This window comes from Balaenoptera physalus, assembly GCF_965194825.1.
Source record: "Balaenoptera physalus genome assembly, chromosome: 1".
Classification (NCBI taxonomy): domain Eukaryota; kingdom Metazoa; phylum Chordata; class Mammalia; order Artiodactyla; family Balaenopteridae; genus Balaenoptera; species Balaenoptera physalus.
The window spans coordinates 79774900-79799334 of NC_138882.1; the positions used below are offsets into that span (position 1 = coordinate 79774900).

At 41.1% G+C, this 24435-nt stretch overlaps 1 protein-coding gene across 5 annotated transcripts in view; it reads left to right on the plus strand.

Annotated features, from left to right (window-relative positions):
- The window catches only part of LOC309643969 (C-reactive protein-like), an 83102-nt gene that overhangs the window by 1114 nt on the left and 57553 nt on the right, over window positions 1-24435 (plus strand). For 2 of the 5 annotated variants that reach the window (XM_082427200.1, XM_082427203.1), the window contains exon 2: window positions 3-135. The gene's annotated coding sequence lies outside the window, so the exon portion shown is untranslated. Of the gene's footprint in view, window positions 1-2; window positions 18661-24435 lie in introns of all 5 variants that reach the window. The other 3 variants (XM_082427201.1, XM_082427204.1, XM_082427202.1) reach the window with 2 other exon arrangements.

The following is a 24435-nucleotide window of genomic DNA, read 5'->3' on the forward strand; positions in this document are numbered from 1 at the left end:
AGATGAGAAAACTGAAGCTCTGGAGAGGTTCAGGAACTTGACCAAGAGATGACTGATGGCGGGGGATTTGAAACCAAGCAACCTGGCTCCAGAATCTTTAACAAAACAGTATTGTATTCTAAAGTTAAATAGAAGGTTACTGCCTCTTTACCTAACCATCCTCATGCCCCTCAGCTGGGTTAAACAGTTGCAGGATTTGTTAATTTTTCTTCATATTTCCTGATTCTCAGATTCTGTGAGTCACCCTTCCCTGGGGAGGCTAGGGTTTCTCTGTGTCATTCATAGCAGGTGGGGAACTAGAGCTGAAGACAGTGTCTTAACTGTGATCTGACTGGTTCATATCCTCATCTGAACAATGTGCTTCTAGTGATCAGACTAATTATAATTATGAAAATAGTTAACCCTTATTGAATTTGCTTATGTACCAGGCCTGTGCCAGGTGCTTTCTGGAAGAGCCACATTGGGAAGGTATTTTTATATCTCTTTTGCACATGAGTAATCTGAGGCTTAAAGAAGTTGGTTAACTTAGCCAAGCACACACAGCTAGTAAGTAGCTGGGCTGGTTGAGCCAAGGTCTCTCTCGTTCCAAGCCCAGGGTACCTAGTCTTGAAGATGTACTTCCCTCCTTCTGTCCCCATCTACCCCTGACACACACATTTGGTTCCAGCAAAATGAAAAGGAATTTTTCTTCCTCCAAAGATCAAAGCCTGCTCTGACCCTGTGGAAAATGCACTTACTATTTACCCCGGTAACTCTGAAGCATCGCCTCTGCCTACTCTTCCCAGGTTCCAGGAGCTGCCAAATCTACCCTTTCCCTTTCTTCTGTATAATCACAGCCCTGATTAAGCCCTTCCTGTTTGCACTCCCATTTCCCACACAACTCCCTATGACTCTTTCTAGCCCATCCCAATTTATTCCTACTATGCCTTTCAGCCACCAGTCACCCCTTCTCCCCTCCCAGCAACTCCTCTCAATCCCTTGCTCAGAATTTCTGGCTGCACTGCCTCTGGAGACAAGACTCCAGCGCTTGCGCCTTTCAGGTTGAACTTTTCTCAGTCCCTTTTCCTTGCTGGCCTTTCTTTGCTCCCTCACTCATAAGGGGAAAACTTCCCACATCTCTCTCCACCACCCTATGCCCCTTCCTTGCCTCCTTGAGATCCAGCTCAAAGCCCATCTTGTTCAGAAAGAAGACATTTCTGGGGGGGGACACAGAGATTCCCGTGTGGGTCTCTGCAGGGGTTGAAGTGCATCCATCAACCCACCTGGGCTTCCTTTGTAGGAATTCCTCCATCTTTACTGCTCTGCCTCTGGCTTCCAACAGACCCCAGGTGAAGGGGTCCTTGCCTTGGTCTGTGTCCCATTGTCAAGAATATTATTTAATTTTCTGTCTTGGGCCCAGGGGGCCTCACACTGAAAGAAAAACTCCTTTCTGATGGTTTCCTGGCTAGGATCCCTGCAACTAAACAATGTCAGCTCCCTGCACGTAGCCCCAACCTCATGCAATACTGAGCTTCTTTTCCTTTCTCTTCTGTAAGTGCTACCTGACCTTCAGTAAGATTTAATCTCCATACTCCCATCTCATTTTATATAAATATGTACTCCTAGTATAGCAGTTAGTTTATTGGATTGCAGTTATCTGTGTCAGAGCCAAGAAGGCATCATTCCAGCTTCAAATATTTCACACATCTAATACAGAGCCTGATACACAGTGCTCAGAATTGTTAAATGAATGAAAAAATAAGTAGAATGCATAGGCAAGACTGTGAAGACTGGGAGTGTAGGTGAGTCTCCAGGACTATGTGACAATGTGTGTTTATGTGTCTTTTTTGTTTTTTTTTCCACCAGCAAAGTGAGTTTATTCAGGAATAGTAGAGAATTGCAATTCAGGACAAGCAAACTATGGCAAACCATAAGCAGGTTCCGGGAACAGAGGAGAGGGGCTTGCTTTTATAGAGGAAAGGAAGAATTGAGGAGGGCTGTGATGGTTCTTCATTGGCTGCAGCCGGTGGGCAGCTTGTTGTTGATGGGCCAGAAGGAAATCTTTCTTACTGCTGTGGTGTTTGTGCGTCTTTTTAATTGCATGAGTTTGAGGACTATTTGAGTGCTGTGTAGCACCTTCTTGAGATGTACTTTGTACATGTGTGTGCTTTTAAGGAGAGAATGACTGTGTCAGTATGATCCTGGCTAAGTCTAATTACTATTTTGTAAAAAGGGAAAAATAAGCCTTGCTCTTTGCAGAACCCTGCTCCTGTTGTGTGCATGTGTTTGATCTTGTGTGTATGTAAGTGTGTCGAGGGAGATATTTTCCTGGAGAACAATCTGTTGACACTGATGGTGGGCTGAGTGATAAGCTTAATTTCCCTGACTTCAAGGAATTTACAACATGCTGGGGGGGATTTAGACTCAAAAGTAATTGTTCTCATAACATAATAAAGTACTAAATTACTCATCAAAGACAATCAGATCACATATATTGAAAAGTTAATTGTGCAGTAAAAATAAGCACAAGAGTAGTCAGTGGGGGAAAGATAAGCTTGGGTTGGAACCACCAGAAAAGTCTTATGAGGACGGCGGTCTTCGTTCCCTTTTGTTCTCTGCCCATTGTGAAATACTGGAAATAACATTATTTGAAAGCTCAGCAGAACAGTTTTAGAGCATCCTAGCTCCCCCTTCCCCAGCTGATAAGACTGTTTTGACCTAGTTCTCTTTGATGTTGAGGCCCCAGTTCCTTGAGGGCTTGATGCCAGTGGCAGTTGGAGGTGAAACCAGAGACAGAGATTCCTTCCTCCCAGTAGGTCCCTGTGTCCCACCAAGGCAGAGGATTGCTTGGGTTTGCGTTCCTGTGGCCCTGGGACTGTAGTTAGAGCTCTCAGTGTCTTAAGTGTTATGATCTTTTGTCTAAACACATTTCACACCTGGGACCCAATGATCTGGAAATTGAGTTACAGAAGGGATGGTGTGGTAGCCAACCTCAAAGACCATCTCATGTCTTTTCCACATTGATAGGGCTGGTTTGAGTAACAAGTAGAATATTGTGGACATGATGGTGTGTGACTTCTTAGGTTAACTCATAAAAGACAGTATGGTTTTGACTTGCTCTTTTGTGGGAGAAGCCAGCTGCCATATTAGGAGGACACTCAAGGAGTCTAATGAGAGATCCGTGTGGGGAGGCTTCATACCAACATCACGTACGAGAACTTGCTATTTTGGAAGTGGATCCTTTGGCCGCATCAAGACTTTAGATGACCTGCCCAACATCTTGACAATAACCTCACAGATTCCCTGAGCCAGAATCACCCAGCTAATCCTCCCTTGAATTTCTTACCCACGGAAACTATGAGATAATAAATATTGATTATTTTAAGCCATCAAATTTCGGGGTAATTTCTTATGCAGCAGATAGGAAACCAATACAGATGGGAATATTCAGATAAAAGGAAAGAAGAGAAATAATTTCTAATAAACTTAAGCGAAATAAAGTCAAGTTTATTTTTCAAGAAAAAATTATACTATAAGCAGTTGTAGTCTAAGTGTGCGTGTGTGTTTTTTGGGGATAGGGTGTTGAGATGGGTCAGTGCAAATTTTCTACATCTGGAGAACCATGCTGTGTAGAGGAACCAAGCAGAGTAGTTTGGGTGTGGGTTTTGGGTGTTAACGGTGTGGGAGGTATGGGGGTTTTATGTGGTATTTGTGTAGTTAGGGATCATATACAAATTATTTAATAACTGGCCATGGCACAGGAGGCAAGCAATCAGAATGGACCCTCTACCAATCAGCACCATTGCCTACAAACTAATGGTGATGCGGTCCTGCTGTCTACTGGATGCACATTGGAGTCGAGTGTAGAGAGAGGCTTTGACATGATCTGGGGTGTGGTCAGGTTACCTTGGACATTTTAATATAGGTCTTTCCACAAGATGGCACTGACAGCCTGATAGCTTTTCCTTGTTTCACTCTCTCTCTCTCTCTCTCTCTCTTTTTTTTTTTTTGTATTTGTGATTTGTATACTGTTACAGAACATACCATGACTGATAGCTCACAATTTACTAGTTGATTTCTTGTACTTCTGACAATTCTATCACCTTCATGGCACTTAAAATTATGTTTTTTCTTTAGACCATTCCAGGGGCACATTGAGACTTCCCGTTGGGATGTTAGGGAGTGGTGCCTTATACTGGAAGCTATGATTAGGGGAGCTGGAGCTGGAGATGGACTTGGGGGCTTTGGTTTCAGTTAGGTAAGAGACACCTTTGCGATGAGAACAGTTTTGGTGAACTATCTCACTCCTAACATTCCTGCTGCTACAAACTTTGCCTTGCCTTGGATCCGAAAGGAAGAAATTACTGAAAATCTTGGCATTGCAATTTTCACTGCATAATTGTAAAAATTGGAAAGGACCTCAGAGATCTTCGGGTTTAACCTCTCCATTTCTGGGTGAGGAAACTCACCTCACTGAGTTACTCAGTTGGTCCAGACTAAGACTCAGTCCACACTATCAAATATCACTGGGTCACTAAACTGTGTGACCTGGACCAAGTTACTTTAAATTTCTAAGTCTCTGTTTCAGATGTCTGTAATGATATAGATTATTAAGGATTATTGATAGGGTTAAATAAGCTAGGAATATGTGAAGTGCATAGCAAAGTGCTGGCACATAATTGGTGCTCACAAATGGAAGCTACTTCTGCTATCACCATCATCATAGGATGATTTAGAGCCAGATGGGAATAAATGAAGAAATTACACTTATGTTGATATATCTCTAATGTGAAGTGTTATCATAGGATGCTGTGGTTAGTGGAATTTTTTTTTTTAGTTCTCCCTTTGAATTTTTTTTTCACATCTTTATTGGAGTATAATCGCTTTACAATGTTGTGTTAGTTTCTGCTGTACAACAAAGTGAACCAGCTATATGTATACATATATCCCCATATCCCCTCCCTCTTGAGCCTCCCTCCCACCCTCCCTATCCCACCCCTGTAGGTCATCACAAAGTATCAAGCTGATCTCCCTGTGCTATGCTGCTGCCTCCCACTAGCCATCCATTTTACATTTGGTAGTTTGTATATGTCAATTCTACTCTCTCACTTCATCCCAGCTTCCCCTTCCCCTCCTGTGTCCTCAAGTCCATTCTCTACGTCTGCGTCTTTATTCCTGCCCTGCCACTAGGTTCATCAGTACCGTATTTTTAGATTCCACATATGTGCATTAGTATACGGTATTTGTTTTTCTCTTTCTGACTTACTTCACTCTTAGTGGAATTCCAAGATGGGCCCAAACGACATATACCCTTCGATGAGGGGATATCACTCCCATGATTATGTCATGTTACACGGCAAAAGGGGGCCACTCAGTAAGGTGGCCCTGGGAGCGGAGAGTGATTCCCAGTTGACAGCTACTAAGAAAGCAGAGGCTTCAGTCCTACAACTGCAAGGAAGTGAATTCTGCCAAATGAATGAGCTTGGAGGAGGACCCGGGGCCTCCAATGAGAGTTGCAGCCTAGCTGGCGTCTTCATTTCAGCCTGATGAGACCCTGAGCAGAGGATCTGGCTAACCTGTAACTGGACTTCTGACCTACAGAACTGTGAGATAATAAATGGGTATTTTTGTAGCCACTAAGTTTGTGGCAGTTGGTTACACAGTAATACACAGGCATAAAAAACTAATACAGATGCCTTATTTACTTGCTTTATTTTCTTATTTTTAATATGCTGGTTGCAATACTAGACCTTTGAGCTTTCTAAAAGGTGGTCTTATTTCTTGTCTCTTTTCCCCTTTAAGTCTTCCAGTCTTCAAAACTCTAGACCACATAGGTCCGTTTTCCAGGGCAGATGCAACAAATACAGTGAATCAGTGGAGCGCAGGAATTGTCACTATCTCATTCCCTCTAGGCACCTCCCCAACCTCCTGGCTTATCCGCCAACCACCTTTAGACCAGTGCTTCTCAAAGTGTGATCCACAGTCGAGTGGCATCACATCACCTGGGAGCTTGTGAGAAATGCAGAATCTCAGACCCCATCCCAGACCTGTGAGATCCCAGGTGGTTCACATGCACACCTATGCCTGAGAAGTCCTGCTGTAAAAACTTTGTCCTGCAGCTCTGTTTTCCCTTTGCTGGACAGTCATTGGTAGCACCTAAAACACAGCCTGGTCACAAGAGGTGGTGCCTGATATCGCCAGGTGTCTTTGGCTGAGGAGGGCTGTAGGCAGAGGAGCCAATTAGCACAGTGAAAAGCCTCAAAGAGACCTAACTGGCCTGGGTAAAAGCCTGAGGTCAATTACAAACACCCGACTGTCCCTGGTTGGAACAATCTACTGCTTTACCTACTGGTTAGGAAGCTATCCAAGAAAAATATGCTTACATGTACGTTGTGAATTTCCTGTTTTTGTTCCAAGGAAGGGCTTGGCTCCCAGATTTCCTTTCTGGAGGAACTCTTGAAACATCACTTTCTACTCTCTCCACCTTTAAAGTACGTTCCAACCATGACTGAAATTACCTGATTTACCATCCTTCCATTTAAGTGTGCCAGCCTCCCTCCAGTTTTGGGAAGAGGAGAAGGAGCCATTGGACCACCTCCTGTCACATCCCCTCAACCCCCCACCAGAAATTCCTCCCACCCAGATCCCAACCTTCTGCAATCTCCTTAGGACCCATCACCTCCATGGCTCTGTGGACTGGCCCCCATTATTCCTGCCTTTACACATTAACCATCTGTGCAGCTACGGTGCCTTTCATAGAACACAGACCTTACTTTCCCAGCTCTTCCTTATTGCCTTCAAGAAAAAATAAAATCCCAACATTTGTAGACTGGCATAAAAAGCCCTCCAGGATGAGGCCTCTTGCTTCTCTCTTCAGCCTCATCTTACCTCATTCCTCTGCAACAATGTGTGTCTCCATCACACAAAGCAAAGAGCAGAAACCTCTCTCATGCCTTTGCCCATGCTATTCCCTTTATCGGTCCTGTTCTTACCTTTACCTGCAGCAACTCCTCACCTCCCTCAAGATTCAGTTTGGAATACAGCACTCTCTCTAGGAAGCCTTTCCTGTGCCCTTACAATTTATGTTTTGTATCCTGCTTCTGTAGCATCTCTATGAAAACATTTACTACATTATATATTGAAAATATTTGAAAGTATTTATTGCTTTATTTTACAAATATCATATTTTTATTTTAAAAGCATTAACATATATACACACAAAAAGAAAAAAATGATTACCTATTACCTATTTATATTAGTGTTCAAAGAGAAGACACTCTATGTTTTTCAAGTATGAAGGGAAGTGATACAAGAAATTAAAGGCTTACACACCTGTTAGATGGACTGTTGTAGCAAAGGTCCCAGGGGATTTTAGCCTATGACATCTAAGTGACAGACTCTCAAAGACCTTGCCTGGAAGCCACTCCACTATAAAGCTCAAGAACTTCTGGAAAATTCCCACCAATTATCTCAGTCTGCAGAACTAATGTATGGAATCCCAAGAGATTCACTAATGTGGGGAGTCCCAAGGCTGTTCTGAACCTCTCATCTGCTTATGCATTTGTTACCTCTGGAAAAGAATGGCTTCTCTGTTTTGGAAATATTGTTCCCAGCATCTCCTCTGTGGTACAGAGGTCTTAATAATGAGGGGCATTGATGCTAAGTTTACAACAGACGATTCACCTAAAGATAACTACATTTTGGTGCACCACCTTTCATACGTATTTGTGTGTGTGTGTGTGTGTGTGTGTGTGTGTGTGTGTGTATAAGTGAATAATATACATATAAAACTCTCTCTTTACCATGCGCTATCTTTATATCTATATACATTTCTCCCCTCTGGCTCCTTGAAGCTCCTTGCTTCTCTACTTTTTAGAGCAAGGATTCCCAACACTGGTTTGATGACACCCTGGAGCGTCTTCATTTATCTCAGGGGGTGCCTTGAAATTCACAAAACAAGATTAATTTAAATTCATTTTCATTTAAAAAAGTAAACAGACATTATATAGTAATTACAAGTACAAGTGTGTGTGTTGAAATCAAACTAATAAATGCTTGCTTTAGAGAGACATCAAGAAGATGAGGGTGGGGTTGGAAGGGACCAGAAAGGTGGTTTAGTTAGAATCTTTCTAAAACATCCCCTCTAATTACTTCCAGGTTGGTATTTCCCCCAAATTAATCATGTTTCGCAAATTGGAAGTCAGGGCTAAGGGGGCTGAAAGCTCCCCGTATGTAGGTCTATATTCTGTGCCTACCATGGAACCTGGCATATGGTAGGTCCTCAGGAAACAGATTTTGATTGACTGTGTGTCCTCAGGACATAGTCTTGGTGGCTGAGGAGGGTGCACGGCTCATGAGAGTTCCAGCTCTGTGGGATTGGAGGCCGTGAGATATCTTCAGAGATAGTGGTCTGGGTACCAATCCCATTCAAGTTCCAGGAGAATGTAGATGCCCAGACAATGAAGGATAAAAGAACCTAGGCTGAGATTCAGTGACCTTATATGACTGGCCAGAGGCTTCTATAATTGCTTTTCTGTTAACAGCTTGTGCGAATCATCAGAAAGATAAATCAACTAACATCATACACGTATAAATGTCAGTGACTTGGTGCTGAAGGTACAGTCCCAAGGTCATAGATACAGGAAGGAATTCTGAGCTCTGCATGAGACCAGATTCTTTGAAGCAATAGAATTGATGGTGGGTTCAAATCCTGACTCAGCCATTTAAAGCTATATAACCCCTAATAAATTGCTTTACACCTCAGTGCCCTCCTCTATAAAGAGATAATCATAACACCTACCTCATAGGGTTGTGAGGATTAAATGAGTTAATCCATGTAAAGTGCTTTGAACAACGCTTGGAACAGTGAGAGATCAATAAATGCTGGCTCTTGTTGTCATCATCACAGTAGGCTCTATGTGCTTATCAGGACTAATTGGTAGTAGGTGTTTCAGTTGGAGACTAACAAGGATATCTATTCCTCTCTGCCCTCAGCTTGGAATGCTTTAGTGACCCCATCTGGTCCCAAAGAATAGGCTCAAGAATTCCTCCCGTCGTGCCCTAGATTGGGGTAGGAACATCATTTGCAGTGCTAGGACTGGAAACTTAGGCAGAGGGTTAAATAGTGTAACAAGCCAGCCAGCAAACAAATGAAACAGAACAGAAAACCACCACATGCAAATAAAAGTCTCAGTGAATCCTCTTGTCATACTTTGATGGGATATTCTGCTTCATGGGGGAAAAATAGAGCAAACATATCTGGATTCTTAGAATCACAATTGGTAGCAAGGGAAGAATGTGTCTTTTAGCACAGAGTTTTATGGCCTATCAATCCTTGAAGGCAAGGAATCATTAATCAAGAGACAGTTTCAAAATGTGTTCGTCATTACCCACTACCATTGATGAAAAACCCCAAACTCTTCTGGAGAAAATGATTGATGGGAAGAGAACTTTTGAGGCCATTAAAACACGTTCCTGATTCTCTTTATTTTAGTAAAAAACTAAATATACCTATATCCCCCCAGATGAGAAAGACGAATCAAGTTTCATGTCTGATCTAAGCAAAATTCAAATACTGGGTTTGAAATGCCAATAATTCTATTCAATTCCTTTTCTCTTGTGCAAATACTGAGGAATATACACTATGTGATTATTCTGATGTTCACACAGTTGTTTAGGATCAGAAAATTTTCAAATACATATATAATTTATTTCTGGGATTGCTTATGACCATAATAGAAACAAGATTAATGAGTGAGGGTTATTTATTTGAAATTCATGACACTCTAAAGACCATCTTTGGGCAGAAATATATTTGATTCACAAGAATATGGAAAGACGGTGGGAAGAAATTTCTTTTAGTGGTTAGCTTTGTTTTATAGTATTTTGATCTCCAAGGATATAGTAGTCTTAGCCTTTCTGGTCCTTTTGTTTCCAAAACTCTGTGCCTCTTCAATTCAGTCAAACAAATATATACCAGATATGCCTAGGTACACAAAATATATTGGGCTATACGCTTGAATGAAGATACAGAGAAAAACCCAAAACTTACATTTTAGTGCTGTAGAAGATTGTTATAACCATGACCCCAATGAATCATACCTACCAGTATCCACACCCTTATACATTCTTCTGTCACATTGACATTGGGCTCAGCCACGTGACTTGCTTTGGCCAATGGACATAAACAAATGTGATGGAGGCAGAGATTTGATAAGCACTTGCACATTGAGGCTTGTCCTCCTAGAACCCTGAGACCACCATGTAATGAAGAAGCCCAGAATTAAATACTATGTGGTAGGAAAGGCCAGTTAAGTCCAGTAACCAGGGGCAACCCTCCCAGCTAAATGCAGTTGCATCAGTGACCCAAGACATGACCGGCAGAAGAATGATCCAGCTAACTCATGGAATAGTGATAATCATGAGGTCAGTAAGTTTTGGAAGAGTTTCCTACAGAGATGGAAAACTGATATAAAAATTGATATGCAGAAGTGGCACGTTGCTGTATTAAAAACTTAAACTATGTAGCATTGGCTTTGGGACTGAGGGTCTGGCAGAGGTTATAGGGACAGCAAGTAGAGTGCTGGTGGAGACCGGAAGACCTGAGAGGAAACTGTTACTGGAGGCTGATAAAGGGCACCCCATAGTATATAATAGTGACACAACTGGCAGCACTGTCACCTTCAGTAATTGGAAGATAGAAAATGTACTTAATCAAGTTGTGGATGTGGCTTAAGATTTCCACTTAGAATGCTGAGGGGGTCAATTAACCTTTTAAAAGTTATATATAATAGGATATGAGAAGAGAGAGAGAAACTAAAGAAAGAACTGCTCCATTTGTAAGCAGAATTTAAAGTACATATGGAGGGTCCAGAATATGCTGAGCTGGGAAGTAAAACCATTTCACATTTCCAGTCTCTTTAACCTGCAAAAAATTCTCAAAATAAGAAATGACCTCAGGATACAGATCAAATCAAGAGTGTGGCTATAAGACTTTGTGAAGACCACAGTAAGATTTTAAATGGTGTCTACCAGACTCTCTTAACTATATAAAAGGGCTTCCAAGAATCTTAAGGGCATTTTTCCCATAGCACCTTGACATGCTGACCAAAGTAGAGACCCATCTTAAAAATAATTGTTAGTATAGCTTTTGTCTAATGAAATGAACTATAACCTGGTGTGTGGAAAGTGCACAAAGTTTATAAGGGAACTGGGCCAGTTTAGACCAAAGCATGCAGGAAGCAAGCTGAGAAAGTTACTCAGCTGCAAACAAAGGCTATTTCTTATTGAAAAAGAAGACTGTTTCAGAGGGCAGAGCTAACCACTTCCAGGGAATAGAACTAGGCTATAGCAAAGAACCATTTCCCATACTCAGAGTAGGAGGCTCTGCAACATTTGCCTGGCTGGATTTCAGAATTGCTATGGACCAGTGGCTGCTATGTGGCTCCCTGTTCCTCCCCCTTATGAAAGGGAGTGCCTATTGGGTATTCCATTCTCACAGTTGTGTGCTGGGTATGTGTAGAACAAATAAGTTGTTTTTTCTGTCCATGAGTCCCTGAATGATGAGAAACCACACCTGAGAAGCTGCATGAGGAATTGCCCTTGAGGAGCCTCAACCACATCTGGACCTGAGCCAGATCAGGAGATCCTGGACTTGTAGTTTGATGCCATGATTGGATGAGCTCTTGATAGTTTCAAATAAGAGGGATGTGAATCACTAGGGCCAGGGGGAAGACTGTAGTATCTCATTATAGTAATAACCCTCAATATATTATGCCTTATGGTATCCATGCCCCTGGGTATACAATGACTCTATGCTTGGCCATAAGATTTGCTTTGGTCAATGGGACATCAGCACATGTGATACAAGTAGAGGCTTGAAAAGTGCTTTTGCACTGGGCCTTGTCCTCTTGGAAGCTGCCCTGAGATCACCATGCTGTGAAGAAGTCTGATGAAAGACCACATGGAGAGTGTGGCCTTGTCACCTCAAATTGTCCCAATTTAACTCTGTACCCAACCAATCCATCAGCTAAATGTGGCTTCATCAGTGGGCCCAGGCAAGACCAATAAAGAATGGTCCCAATATTCACAGAATCATGTGATATAATAAATTGTTGTTTTAAGCCACTAATTTTGGGACGGTTTATTATGCAGCAATAGATGGCCAGTACAGGTGTCTGTTACTAAGCATCCAGTTATATCTAGTAAATTGTAGAAAGGGAGGATGACATTGTGTTACATGGATTTCTGAAAGCCATTGATGCTCTCTCGACAGCTTTGTGTACAAGTTGAAGAACTGATGATGGAATGAAGATAATGTGTTATAGGTATGTAACACATTATCTTCTCACCTGTATGTAAAGATGCTGAATAATGGATGAAGTCCTTGATGAACATGTGGTAGAATAGAGGAATGAGAATGGGTTCTGAAATAGGGAGATTTGGTGCAATTGCAGTTCTAAAACTGAACTTTGGGCAAGTTACCTAACTTCTCCGAGTCTTTGTTTCTGTACCTGTGAAATAGGATTATATTGTCTATTTTATGCTATTACTATCAGGATTAACTGAGATAATATTTATAAAAATATGCTATGCAATGCCTGGCACATGGTAGGTGTTCATTATATGTTGACTCCTTTCTACTTGAGTTCACTCTCTGTTCACCATGCAGCATTTCACTGAGGAATTCACTGGGACCTTGGCCTTGGGATCATGAAACAGCAACTCCAGGGTTAGGAAAACTGGGAAAATTGGGTCTATAATTGCAGGGTTAAGGATCTGTAAACCAACTCCAGTGATAGGACAGAATTTCTGAATTGATCTGTCTTCAGAGTTCTTTCATATGTGCTTTCATTGATTTTTGTAACACATTGTGCACTGGCTCAGTCTTTGGAATATTCTTCCTCTCTCACTTGTCAAAATAATCTGTTCTTACTCCCATTTCCTAGGATCCTGCTGAAGTACCTCTTTGTCTTACAAATTGCCTTAAAATATGAATTCCATCCAGAAGTAGAGTCAGTAACCTGTCTCTGACATAACCCAAGACATACAAAGGAAGATATCCCTTTTGTGAGACAATGATGATCTTGCTTTTGGGTCAAGGATGTTGTCAACCCAGGCAAAGGCAATGTTTCATCACTCAGATGGTATGGTCTCAAAAAATGAAGAAGAGAACCCAGTTGGGCGCTACATTTAGGACATTTCTAAAACAAGGTACCAGAGGAAATCCTGGGCAACTGGAAGGACACCACAGCTACCAGTGAGTCGCCTACTTCAGTCTAGTACCCATTTGAACTCTGCTGGCCTCCAGGATAGTTTGTGATAGCAAGAAATGATCACTATGGTACACTGGGAAAAAAAAGTTAGTTAACCTCAAAACATAAAATGGTGGAAGAAGAAAACAGGTAGAAGCTCTTTCAGGACAGGGAATGAGAATAGTCCTTAGGTGACTGACTATTCCCTACAGTCCCTTTGAGAAGAGAATTCATCCATTACAAAGGTCCTCAAAATATTCATGATACACAGGAGACTGGGGGTGGGTGGGTGGATACGTTATCAACAACCTATTTCTTCCCATTAAAAATTTTTTTTTGCTGATCCACTTGCTGATTTTCAGGCTGATCTTGGATTATCCGTCTTTGATTTCCTTTTGTTGGTTTTGTTTTTGAATTTCCATTTGTTGAGCAACTTTAATGCATCAGATGCTGTGCTAAGTATTTAATATCTATTTTTCTATATGATCCTCACAACTACCCTACAATGGAGATATTGTTTTCCCTACTTTATAAATGATTTGACTTGGAAAGATTTGAAAGCAGTTCTGCCTGACTGTGAGGATTTTGTTCATTCACTGCACCATGGTGGTGGTGGGTAGGGCAGCTGCAAGGCCTTTAACTCAAGAATGATTGCACTAATATTTGGGAGAACAAGTCTCTTCACCAATTAGATTCTGGTTATACTTCCTCATGTAATACTTTAATTACAAAGTGGTTTCTGAAGACTTTTCACTACCAGAACTGCTCAAATTCTGCTCTGATTGGGAGCTAATTTGTTTACTGTCATTAATTTTATCTGGTTGAAGTCTTCCTTCCCTTGCCTTTTTAAAAAAGACAGTATTTCTCTATCAAATCATAGAGCAATTATTTTGGTGGGCTTTTCATATAAATGTTGTGCTCATTTTGTCTTTCATAAATTATAGTTCTGGATTTTTTTCTGACTAATATTTTCTATAAAGAACAGGTTGGGCTTAGGTAAAGTATTCCATCATTAACCATGCTATCATGTGTTGGAAAAATCTGTCAAGAATAGATTTAAGATGGCTTATAAATGTAATTGATCTTGTTTTGGTCTTTGTCCATAAAAACTAGTAATGGACTAGTGTATCAGCCAGGGCTTGTAAGGAAAGAGATGTCCATACAAACTGAATAACTAAAGAGAAGTTAAGAAAGGAACTATATACAAAGGTATGGGCAAGGTTGAGGAAAACCTACAAAGGTTGGTATAGTACCTTGGAAACATTGCAGCTCACAAGTCTGAATGATCAAAGGAAGTGAGGGCTTACTGGAATTCGAAGAGTACAGCTATATGGAGAGGGGTGCCTGACATTAGATATAGCCTTTGTTTAGGGAATGAAACCAACCCGTGGTGGCCAGGCAGGGAAGAAACTAGGGGGACAGATAGTCTAACCTTTCTATCTTCTCATCCTCTCATCTCCTGCTAGCGCCTCCCATTGGCTGAACTCCTCTAGAAGTGAGAAGGAAAGGGAGCTTGTTGATGCAGCCCATACAGTTCAGCCTTCTGGCAGCACAGAGCAGTGGGGAGAAGTGTGGAGAGGGGATGGAGAAGGCCAAACAGAAGACATTTAACACAGGTGGGATGCAAGATCTGATAACTAATGTTTACGTTCAACCTGAACTTTCGCCCACAGCAAACAGTCATGAGAACAGTCTCCTAACAGATCAGATAATAATTTCAGTCTTTAAAAAATGAGACTGTGTTCTGCCTCTGCTTCCTCCAACCTTTCTTTTTAATTTGTTTCTTAATGATTTGAAACAATTTATGCATGTTCTAGCTGCATATACCCCTATTACGAAAAGTATAAAAATAACTATTCTCTATGCTGGTGATATAATTTTATTGTCGCTAACCAGAAATGGCCTCTCTATCTTACTGGAAAGCAGAGTGGCTTGAATTCAACTTTTCTAAATCCCAAATCATCACTTTTGGCAGATAGTATATTCAATCTAAATGCCTTATATCTAATGTTTGTATATCGCCAGCCAACTTTCTCAGCTACTTAAGGGTCATTTTGCAACCATTTTTCTCTGGTGGTTTCACTAGAAAATTATGCTACTTAAAAGTAGATATTTCTTGGCTGCATTACTGATATTTGTTTCTGGGGCCCAGGAGATTGGCGAAATCTATTTTGAAAATGTTTTCAGATACAAGGTGTAGCATCCATGCCTGTTCAGTAAATTCTGGTTGAATGAAAGAGTGAGGGAATTAACTTTGTAACTTTGATTTTTATCTTTCTTTCCCTCAACTGTTTTTAGGAAACAGTTTTTAGAAACCATCTTGAGGAAAATTTTAGTCTTGCTGGTAGATCCTTCACTGAAAATCCCCACATGGAGGTTGGGGTAGCCAGCTATTTGGGTCTTGGTTAGGAGTCTTCATTTACTTTAAAGGAAGTGAAATATCTCCTGCCGTGTTGATTGTTAAGGTGTATGGGACTCTCCTTCATTAGCATTACAGATTTCATGCAGCTCATACTCTTGTCAAATGTTACAATTTGGACATTTCTGTTGCCCAGTGCCTACCAAGAGCTTAATTAGATGGGTGAGCAATTCTGATCGACAGCTAAAGAATATACAGTTCTTTCATTATTCTAGATCAACACTGTCCAATAGAACTTTCTGCAATGATGGAAATGTTCTATCATTGTGCTGTACAATGTAATAATCACTAGCCATGTGTGGCTATTAAAATTTAAAATACGGCTGTCAAGACTGAAGAATGGCATTTAAAATTTTTAATTTAATTTCAATTAATTTAAATTTAAAATCAACTATACTTTGGGAATTCCCTGGCAGTCCACTGGTTAGGACTCTGCGTGCTTTCACTGCTGAGGGTGTGGGTTCAATCCCTGGTTGGGGAACTAAATTCCTGCAAATCGTGCGGTGTGGTCAAAATAAATAAATAAATAAATAAATAAATAAACAAAAGAAAATAAACTATACTTCGATTTTAAAAAATACCCTAAAAGGAACAACATAAAATTAAAACTGAAAAAAAAAAAAAAAAGAATTTACAATGTGCCAGGCTCTGCTCTATCTCAATTAATCCTCATAATAATCCTCTGAAAGAAGTACTACAATCAGCATTTACAAATAATTTTTCACTAATCATGGCTAAAATTGACAAGAGTAAAATTACACCAAATGTTTTGAGTAACTGATTTCAGAAATGATTTTAGCACTTCTTAAACGCTTTGCTGCTCAGTTTTTGCTTTCTTTCTATTTCAACTTCCAGATGTATTTTTTGAGAAAATCAAAAAATTCAAAATAAACTTAATGACCCACTAAAATAAATAAATAAATAAATAAATAAATAAATAATTCAATCTATTTATTTATTTATTTATTTAAATAGCCATTTAGGCCAGGGGCTACCATCTTGGGCAGCACAACTCTACATATTCTATATTTTATCCCCAGGTCAAGTCTGACTATCCTTTGGCTTTAAAAAGAATAACATTTATCGAATTACAAATTTCTATTTGTCATTCATGGTGGTTTTAAAACATGTTTTCATATTCTTGGACATTCCTCCAAGAACATGGGTACGAATTACCCTTCCCTTGAATGTGGGCCAGCTTTGGTGACTTGCTTCTGGCAAATAGAATGTGGAAGAACTGATACTACATGACTTTTGAGGCTGGTTTATGATAGGTTATACACCCTGCCTGGCTCTCTCCTTCTCAGCCTGAGCTCCCACATAAGGATTCTGGCTGCTCTCATGCTACCATCCTGAAGTCACATGGAGAGACCACCTACAGATATCTGAAGAGGACCAGCTATTCCAGCTCCCAGCTTAGAGAACTGCTTAGCCGACTCCAGCCAGTCTCCAGTGAGATAGTAATAAATGATCACTATCGTTTTAAGTCACTATTTTGAGGTTGTTGTGCAGCAAGAGATAACTGGCACAGTCTTGGTAGGAAACAGTGCAACAGAAAACAGTTCTATTAAACTCCTTACACAATTCATTGCTGGGTTGTTTTGAGGACAAAGTCTACGACATCAATTTCTCGTGGATTTTTTTTTTTTTCTCATGGATCTTAATATCAGGAAGAGCTGCACCTTCTTGAACAACTAAAATCTTTTACTTTAATACCTTTTTGCTTTGGTTGCTAGGAAACTCAATGCTGAATTCATGTCCCACCTTTGTAACTAAATAGGACTGTACTTTTCCTTTGGCCTCATCCTACTATTCCTTTACCTTTTTTTCTTTTTAAAACCCCAATGCAGTATATACATTATCAAACCACTTCAAAAAAATGAGTGTTAGTAATGTTGGGCCTTTGCTGAATCAATGTGAGCTACAAGATCATCCAGTAGATTAATAATGATGGCTGGGAGAGTGCTGGAATTGTGTGACTCTCAAATGGCCTTATTTTCAGGAAGGAAATAAGGCCCTGAGAAGTAAAGTAACTTCTAGCTCTGAGGGATACAGATCTAGTGAGTAGCAAAATTTCAGCCCAGGTGAAGGTGCATCTTACCATCCATTCTCCCACATGGCACCCATTGGTCAGATGTTGGTTCTTTACTCTGGGGATGGGATAGTGGTACAAAGATAAGTAAGACCTTGCTCAGGGATTGACTCTCAAGATACGCCTGGTGGGGATAGTACATGTGTTTAAACATAAAGTGATATACAGCTGGGGACTTCCCTGGTGGTACAGTGGTTAGGACTCTGCACTTCCACTGCAGGTGGCACAGGTTCAATCTCTGATTGGGGAATTAAGATCCTGCAAGCCACGTGGTACAGCCAAAATAAATAAAGTAAAAAACAGTTGATCCTTGAACAACTGGGGATTAGAGTTGCAGGCTCTCTGCACAGCAAAAAAATCCACTTATAATCTATAGTCAGCCCTCCACATACACAGTCCCTTATATCCACGGTTCGACATTCATGTATTCAACCAACTGTGGATCGTGTAGTACTGTAGTATTTACTATTGAAAAAAATTCACATACAAGTGGACCCATGCAGTTCAAACCCATGTTGTTCAAGGGTCCGCTGTACATCATAAAAGAGGTACAAATTAAACTTTGTAAATGTTCAGAGGAATGAGACATCACTTCCAAGTGGAGGTTCATAGAAGGTGTCACAAAAGAGTGATACTGAGCGAGGCCTGGAGAGACGGATGCGATTCGTATGTGCAGACATTGGAGCAAGGATGGGGTGGAAGATGGAGCAGTCTAGCAGCAGTGAGTTCAATGCTGGGAATTCTAGTCTCTGTGACATTTGGTGGGGAAGATATTTTTGGAAGGGGGCTGTGACACATCTCAAATTATACTATGTGAGTACTTGCTTACTCTTCTGTTTGTGGTACCAGCCCTGTCCAGGGGCATGTGACCTGCACATGTGGATGGGATCAACTCAGGAAGAGAGACTGATGCTGATGTAAGTTTCCACGTAGCTGACTGCTTAGAAAACTCAACACTTGGGACTATGTTCTGAGGTAACTGCTTAAAACCTTTTAACAAATTGCTTTTAGATTTCAGTATGGAAGAGAAAATACTGGAAGAGATTCTACAGCATTGCTCAGCCCTGCAAACAGGGGCATTTCAGGACACTTGTCAGGAACCCAGAAACATGCTCAGCTTCTTCTTAGACTGCCTTACATTTCTTGCAGCCTTGTATGATCATAGGAACCTGGTGTTCTGTGGACAGTAAGCCCTGAAAAGCTACAGAGTGGATCTCTGTAGGGACAGAGCTGCAGTTCTTTCCAGAGTTTGACTGATTTGTTACAATTAGTAACAGGCCGCTCTCCTGAAATTCCACAATTGCCTCTTGAAATAGGAAAATCCCAGGTGACATGGGTAGGAAATTGCTAATGGGGTGAAAACTTTTCCAAACCATTAAAACAAGATCCTGCCACTTGCCTGTAAGTGAAAGTTTAAACAAACCTCTTTTCTTTTCTTTTTTTTTTTAAATTTATTTATTTATTTTTGGCTGCGTTGGGTCTTCATTGCTGTGCGCGGGCTTTCTCTAGTTGCGGCGAGCGAGGGCTACTCTTTGTTGTTTCAGTGGCTTCTCTTGTTGTGGAACATGGGAACTAGGCGCACGGGATCCAGTAGTTGTGGCATGCGGGCTCAGTAGTTATGGCTCGTGGGCTCTAGAGCACAGGCTCAGTAGTTGTGGCTCATGGGCCTAGTTGCTCCACGGCATGTGGGATCTTCCCAGACCAGGGCTCGAACCCGTGTCCCCTGCATTGGCAGACAGATTCTTAACCACTGCGCCACCAGGGAAGCCCCAAACCTCTTTTCTTGATTAGGAAAACCACAGTCAATATCTGATTACAGCAAAATTCAATGCCATTCTGCTGGATTCTTCCGGGTCTATAAAACCCCAAAAGGACAGCAGCCCAGGTGGATGACTCACAAGTGTTCTGACTCAGATTCCAGGTTCTTGGGGTGCTTTCCATAAAATGCTTCCAAAGGTGTTAAACTACCAATAATCATAGTTGCCGTATTGACTTTGCACAAAACTGTACAGCCTATAAATCCTTTTCATATACGGTATCTCATCTAATCTTCCCAAAAACTCGATGAGGTGTATATCACTCTTCTACTTTTGCAGAGGAGAAAACTGAGGCCCAGGTAACTTAAGCAAATTATCCTAAACCTCAGGGTGAACATGTATCAGTGGAAAGGTTTACATCTGGTCTTAGGAATCTAAGTCTATTTGTGCGTTTGAGCAAAAAGGTCCGAGGATGAGAGACAAGGTTGGGAACTGTAGTTGGAAGAGTGGATGCAGAGGTCCCTTGGGCCAACATCTGATCATCTAGGGATATGCTGTCCCCAGACAGGGACAAATTTTGCCAGCCTTCTCTCTGCCTGGGAAGGTAATCAGTTAGTGTTGGAGACCCCTTAGATCTGGAGTGACCAAAGTTATGATGTAGTTCAAATCCCTCACCCAGAGAAGTTCAGTGTCTTGCAAAGACTTACACAGATAACTGGTGACAAAGCTGGGATTGGTGCCCAGTTTTCTGGATCTTACAGGAATTTCTCCTGCTACAACTGAATGCTTTTCCTCCTACATGCTCTCTCCTTTTCACTAGGTAGAAATGTGTTTACAATGAAAGATGATTGGGCATTCCTTAGATAACTGAGCTAATATTAACAATTGCTACTATTCATCCAACACCAGCGATGTGCCAGGTTCTGTGCTAGATCTTTCACATACATTATTTTGAATCTTCATGAGAATGCTGCAGAGCATATATTATTATCTCTGTGAGGAGATGGAGACCAGGGTTGAGGATGGATTTGCCAAGACAATACTGAGTTGATGCTCTTTCCACTGTGCAGTGCACAGAGTAAGAGTTCCTCTCTTGTCCTAAAAAACAGAAATGTCTGAACTTTTTAATATGGTCAAGTATTGTTTTTGGAAAATCATTAAAATTCAAATTGTGTTTATTCCTAGAATGATATCTGATTAAAAAGTGAGATAAGGGAGGTGAATCAGTTATCACTTTTAAACAGAGTTCTTAGAAGTCTTGATTAATAAGGTTTTTTTTTATTGTGAAGGAAAACCAACATTTTAAAAAAGCTGTAATTCAAGTCATATGCTTAAGTAATTTTTTAAGAATAGAGGCAGGGTCTTGTTAAACCCCTATTCATCTAGAGTGCTAGGGACAGAGCTGTAGAGGTTCTTTTGTATTAATTAGTTCTTCCCTCAAATTATCATACCTTTAGGAGTGCTAAGCATATTCATGATTTGTACATCAGTTAGAGTTACTTTGATAACCTGCTTTCCTCTTAGCCTCTGCGATATGCCTTCCAAATTTTGTTTTAAAAAAACATTTTTTTAAAAACTTGGAACACTTTGAGGAAATGGAGAAATCTGAGTGCCATACCTCCAAGGAAGGATTTGGACCACAGATGGGCAGTGTGGAATTGCTTGGTACTTGAAAACCAGCAGGGGAGGTCGCCAGAAAATGGGAAAACAGAACTGACCAGGAGTTGGGAAAGTGTCAATGTGAAATTTCTCAATTTCCACTTTTTCCCTGACCCCTAATGGCTATTCCTGGCCAGTATGCTGCTAAATCCTGATACAACATAGGTGGCTAATTACTGCCTTAAAGTTCTGACCTTCATCAGGAAGTGCACAGAGGTGTCATGATGTGTCTTTCAGTATGATTCCAAACACTATACTTCTGTCATTTGACTCCGTTCCTTTTCACGTGGATCCTCTGCTTCCGCCTATACAACCCAGAATGGTCACATCTTGGATTGCTCTCACAGAACTGGGGTAAGAGCCTTTTTCCCTGAAATAGCAGGTGCCGCAGCTTCAGGGCCATTGTGCTGGTGCCCCTTAATCTGCTGTCACAACTTTTTACTTGGTTTCTGGTCCTTTGATTTGTATTGCCCGACCCTGGTGCCTGTGGGTTTCCAGATTCCTAACTGCTGGCTTGGTTTTTAACCTACATACTTAATCTTGACTCCTGATATGCATCTGATTCCTGACTGTTCATTTGGCATGAGTCCTATTGGCTTTTCCCATCCCAAGCCCCTACCTCTGATTCTTAGATTTGTTTTCTGCCTGGCTTCCCACCCTGGCTCTGCGATCTGATAATCCTCATCAGCACCAGTTCTGACTCAGTAGGGAGATTCAATCTCACTGAACAGCCAGGTAAACAAGTGGACGGTGGAAGGAGTTGATAATCTCGCATCATCATCCAGCATCTGGCACGAATCTCATGGTCTTTTTGATCATGGAGTGGCTTTTACATGTTATAAGAGTTCAAAGAATGCTTGAACAGAAGAAATCTTTTGTAATCAAGGGGCAATAATTGTTATTCTTTCCAGTTATTGAGTTAGCTATGCCTCTATAAATTGTAACATACTGTTCCAAGTTTTACTGAGTTCCTGCGGTGTCCTGAAATTGGGGTCAGTCCACGTCTCCAAGGAAGACCAGATCCATTCCTGTGATGCAGGATACTTGATAGAGTTCATGGGTGATAATTTCTACTGCTCCTCCCTCATTCTAAAAGTGAACAAAAGTCAGTTTCCCCACAGAGCCTAGATTTTTGAAATAACTTTACCTGTGTAAAATCCCAACTTATCTCAATAGGATATTATTAAAGGAAGGAGAATTTCCCATCCAAGATAACTAACCCAAATCAAGGTCCTTGGGTGGGAAACAAAACTTAATATCTGATCCCAACAAAGCTCTAGTATTTTGTCTTGCAGGTTTATTGAGAATATATAACCATGGGTAATTTCTTGGACAAATGAACCCAAGATTAATTTCTCACCATTTTCTGGAAATACATTGAAACATTTGCAAATGAAGGTACGATGGGCTCTCAAATAGGAATTCTTTTAGATCACTGTTCTTAAGAATTCACATTAAGCTTATTTCTAAAATTATAACTGACTATGACAGATAAGTTGATGAGTCAATGTCATCTCTTAGAGTTCATGATAATTTTAAGGGCATGTTATCAACCACATTTCTAACCAAAATCAAGCAATTTTGGGTGTGGCTCTTAAAGTAGTTTTCCACAATTTCATACTTTACCCTGTACTTGTAGCTGCTTTTTGAGCTGTAGGGTTTGGTGGGGCCAGGAATGCTGACCTCAGGAAGGATTTGGGACAGTGCTTGGCAATCCCATGACACATCAGTTGCCCTTTCCCGTCATCTATCTGGCATTGACTGGATCAAAAACAGAGCACTGTTCCTGGTTTATGTTGAAATTCTCTGTTGTCCTTTGAAATCCCAAGTAAAGATTTCCTCCTATTGTGTAACTCAAGAGGTTTGATAAAGTATTATGTTTGGCATTCTGTTTCTGGAAATCTTTCTTTACAGAGGCCACCTACAGGTGTTCTAGAGTTGCTTGGATGACAATTAGTGCTGGATGATGCAATAGAGGCCACAAGCCAAGTCTGTGTAGCAATAAAATACATCCTATAGGACAGAGACAGAGATAAGCAGGGGCCATTCTAAGAGGGATGCAGCAACAACTCAAAGGATCTATCACTCAGACAACCAAGGTAGTGGAGAGCAGAATAGGAATACCAAGAAAACAGTCTCTGATAAACCAGTGCAGTAATTGGAAGTGTTTCTGGAGATGTGAAGGAGGACTCTGGAGGCCTCCAGGGTGAGATAAGTCAAGCAATCAACGTGTCAAGGTAATTTGTTAGCAGTTCAGGCTTTGGGTCAAGGTGTGTAAACCTGCCCGCTATGATGTATGAAGCCCGCTAACCTGAGGAGACTTGGCAGTAGAAAGACAATAGAAAAGTGGAGCCTGCTTGGAACTGACAAGAGGGGCCACTTGTACCTGTTAATGTAACTTCTGTCCCAGTGAAGGCAGACCCTGATTACAAACCACTGATATAGTTAGAGGGATAGGCATGGCCTCCATAAGGACAGCAGGGTTCCCACATTTCCCTGATCTTGCTGAGTAGCTTTTATGGACTGATGCTCTCAAAAAGCTGCAAAATGGGAATAAAGACTTTAGTGATGGTTCCTCAATATAGGCCAAACAGATGCTAACTATAACTGTTGGAACTCACACCAACTGTACACAGCCCTCACCGTCTCGCTGAGCCCACACAGATTATATACTGCTTACCCCATTGTTAATCTCACACCTGACTCTGTACGTTTCTCACTGACCTACTAAGCTCACACCAACCACACACACCCTTCACCATCTCAGTGATTTGACATCCACCCTACACTGCGCTCACGTGAGATCACACAAACAGCTTGCTGACTTCACACGGATTATACATTGCTGTGAAAGGTCTTCCTTTTTGCCCACTCAACACCTATTTTCCCATTTTTTTCTGAGAAATAAACCTTGGTTTTATTCAAGGTGGTGCTGTGTGCAGCTAGGAGACCACATTTCTCAGCCTCCCTTGCAGTTACATTTGATTACAAAACTGAGTCTGACCAGGGAGACTTAAACGAAACTTGTTGGGTAGGACTCCTGGGAAGGTTTCTTGAAAGGGGACCCGAATGCTGGGTCATAATCTTTTGCCCTTAGTCTTTATATTTTTTCCCCCAGTTTTGAAAACAGATATGATGCTCAGATCTCATCAGTTGTCTTGTGACTTTGAGAATAGAAGCCACCTAATGAGAATGGTTTGTTTGTAAGTTAGAGGATACCTGGGTCCTTGATAACTTTGTGAAACGACAGTATCATCTCTGGGCCTTCTATCTTTT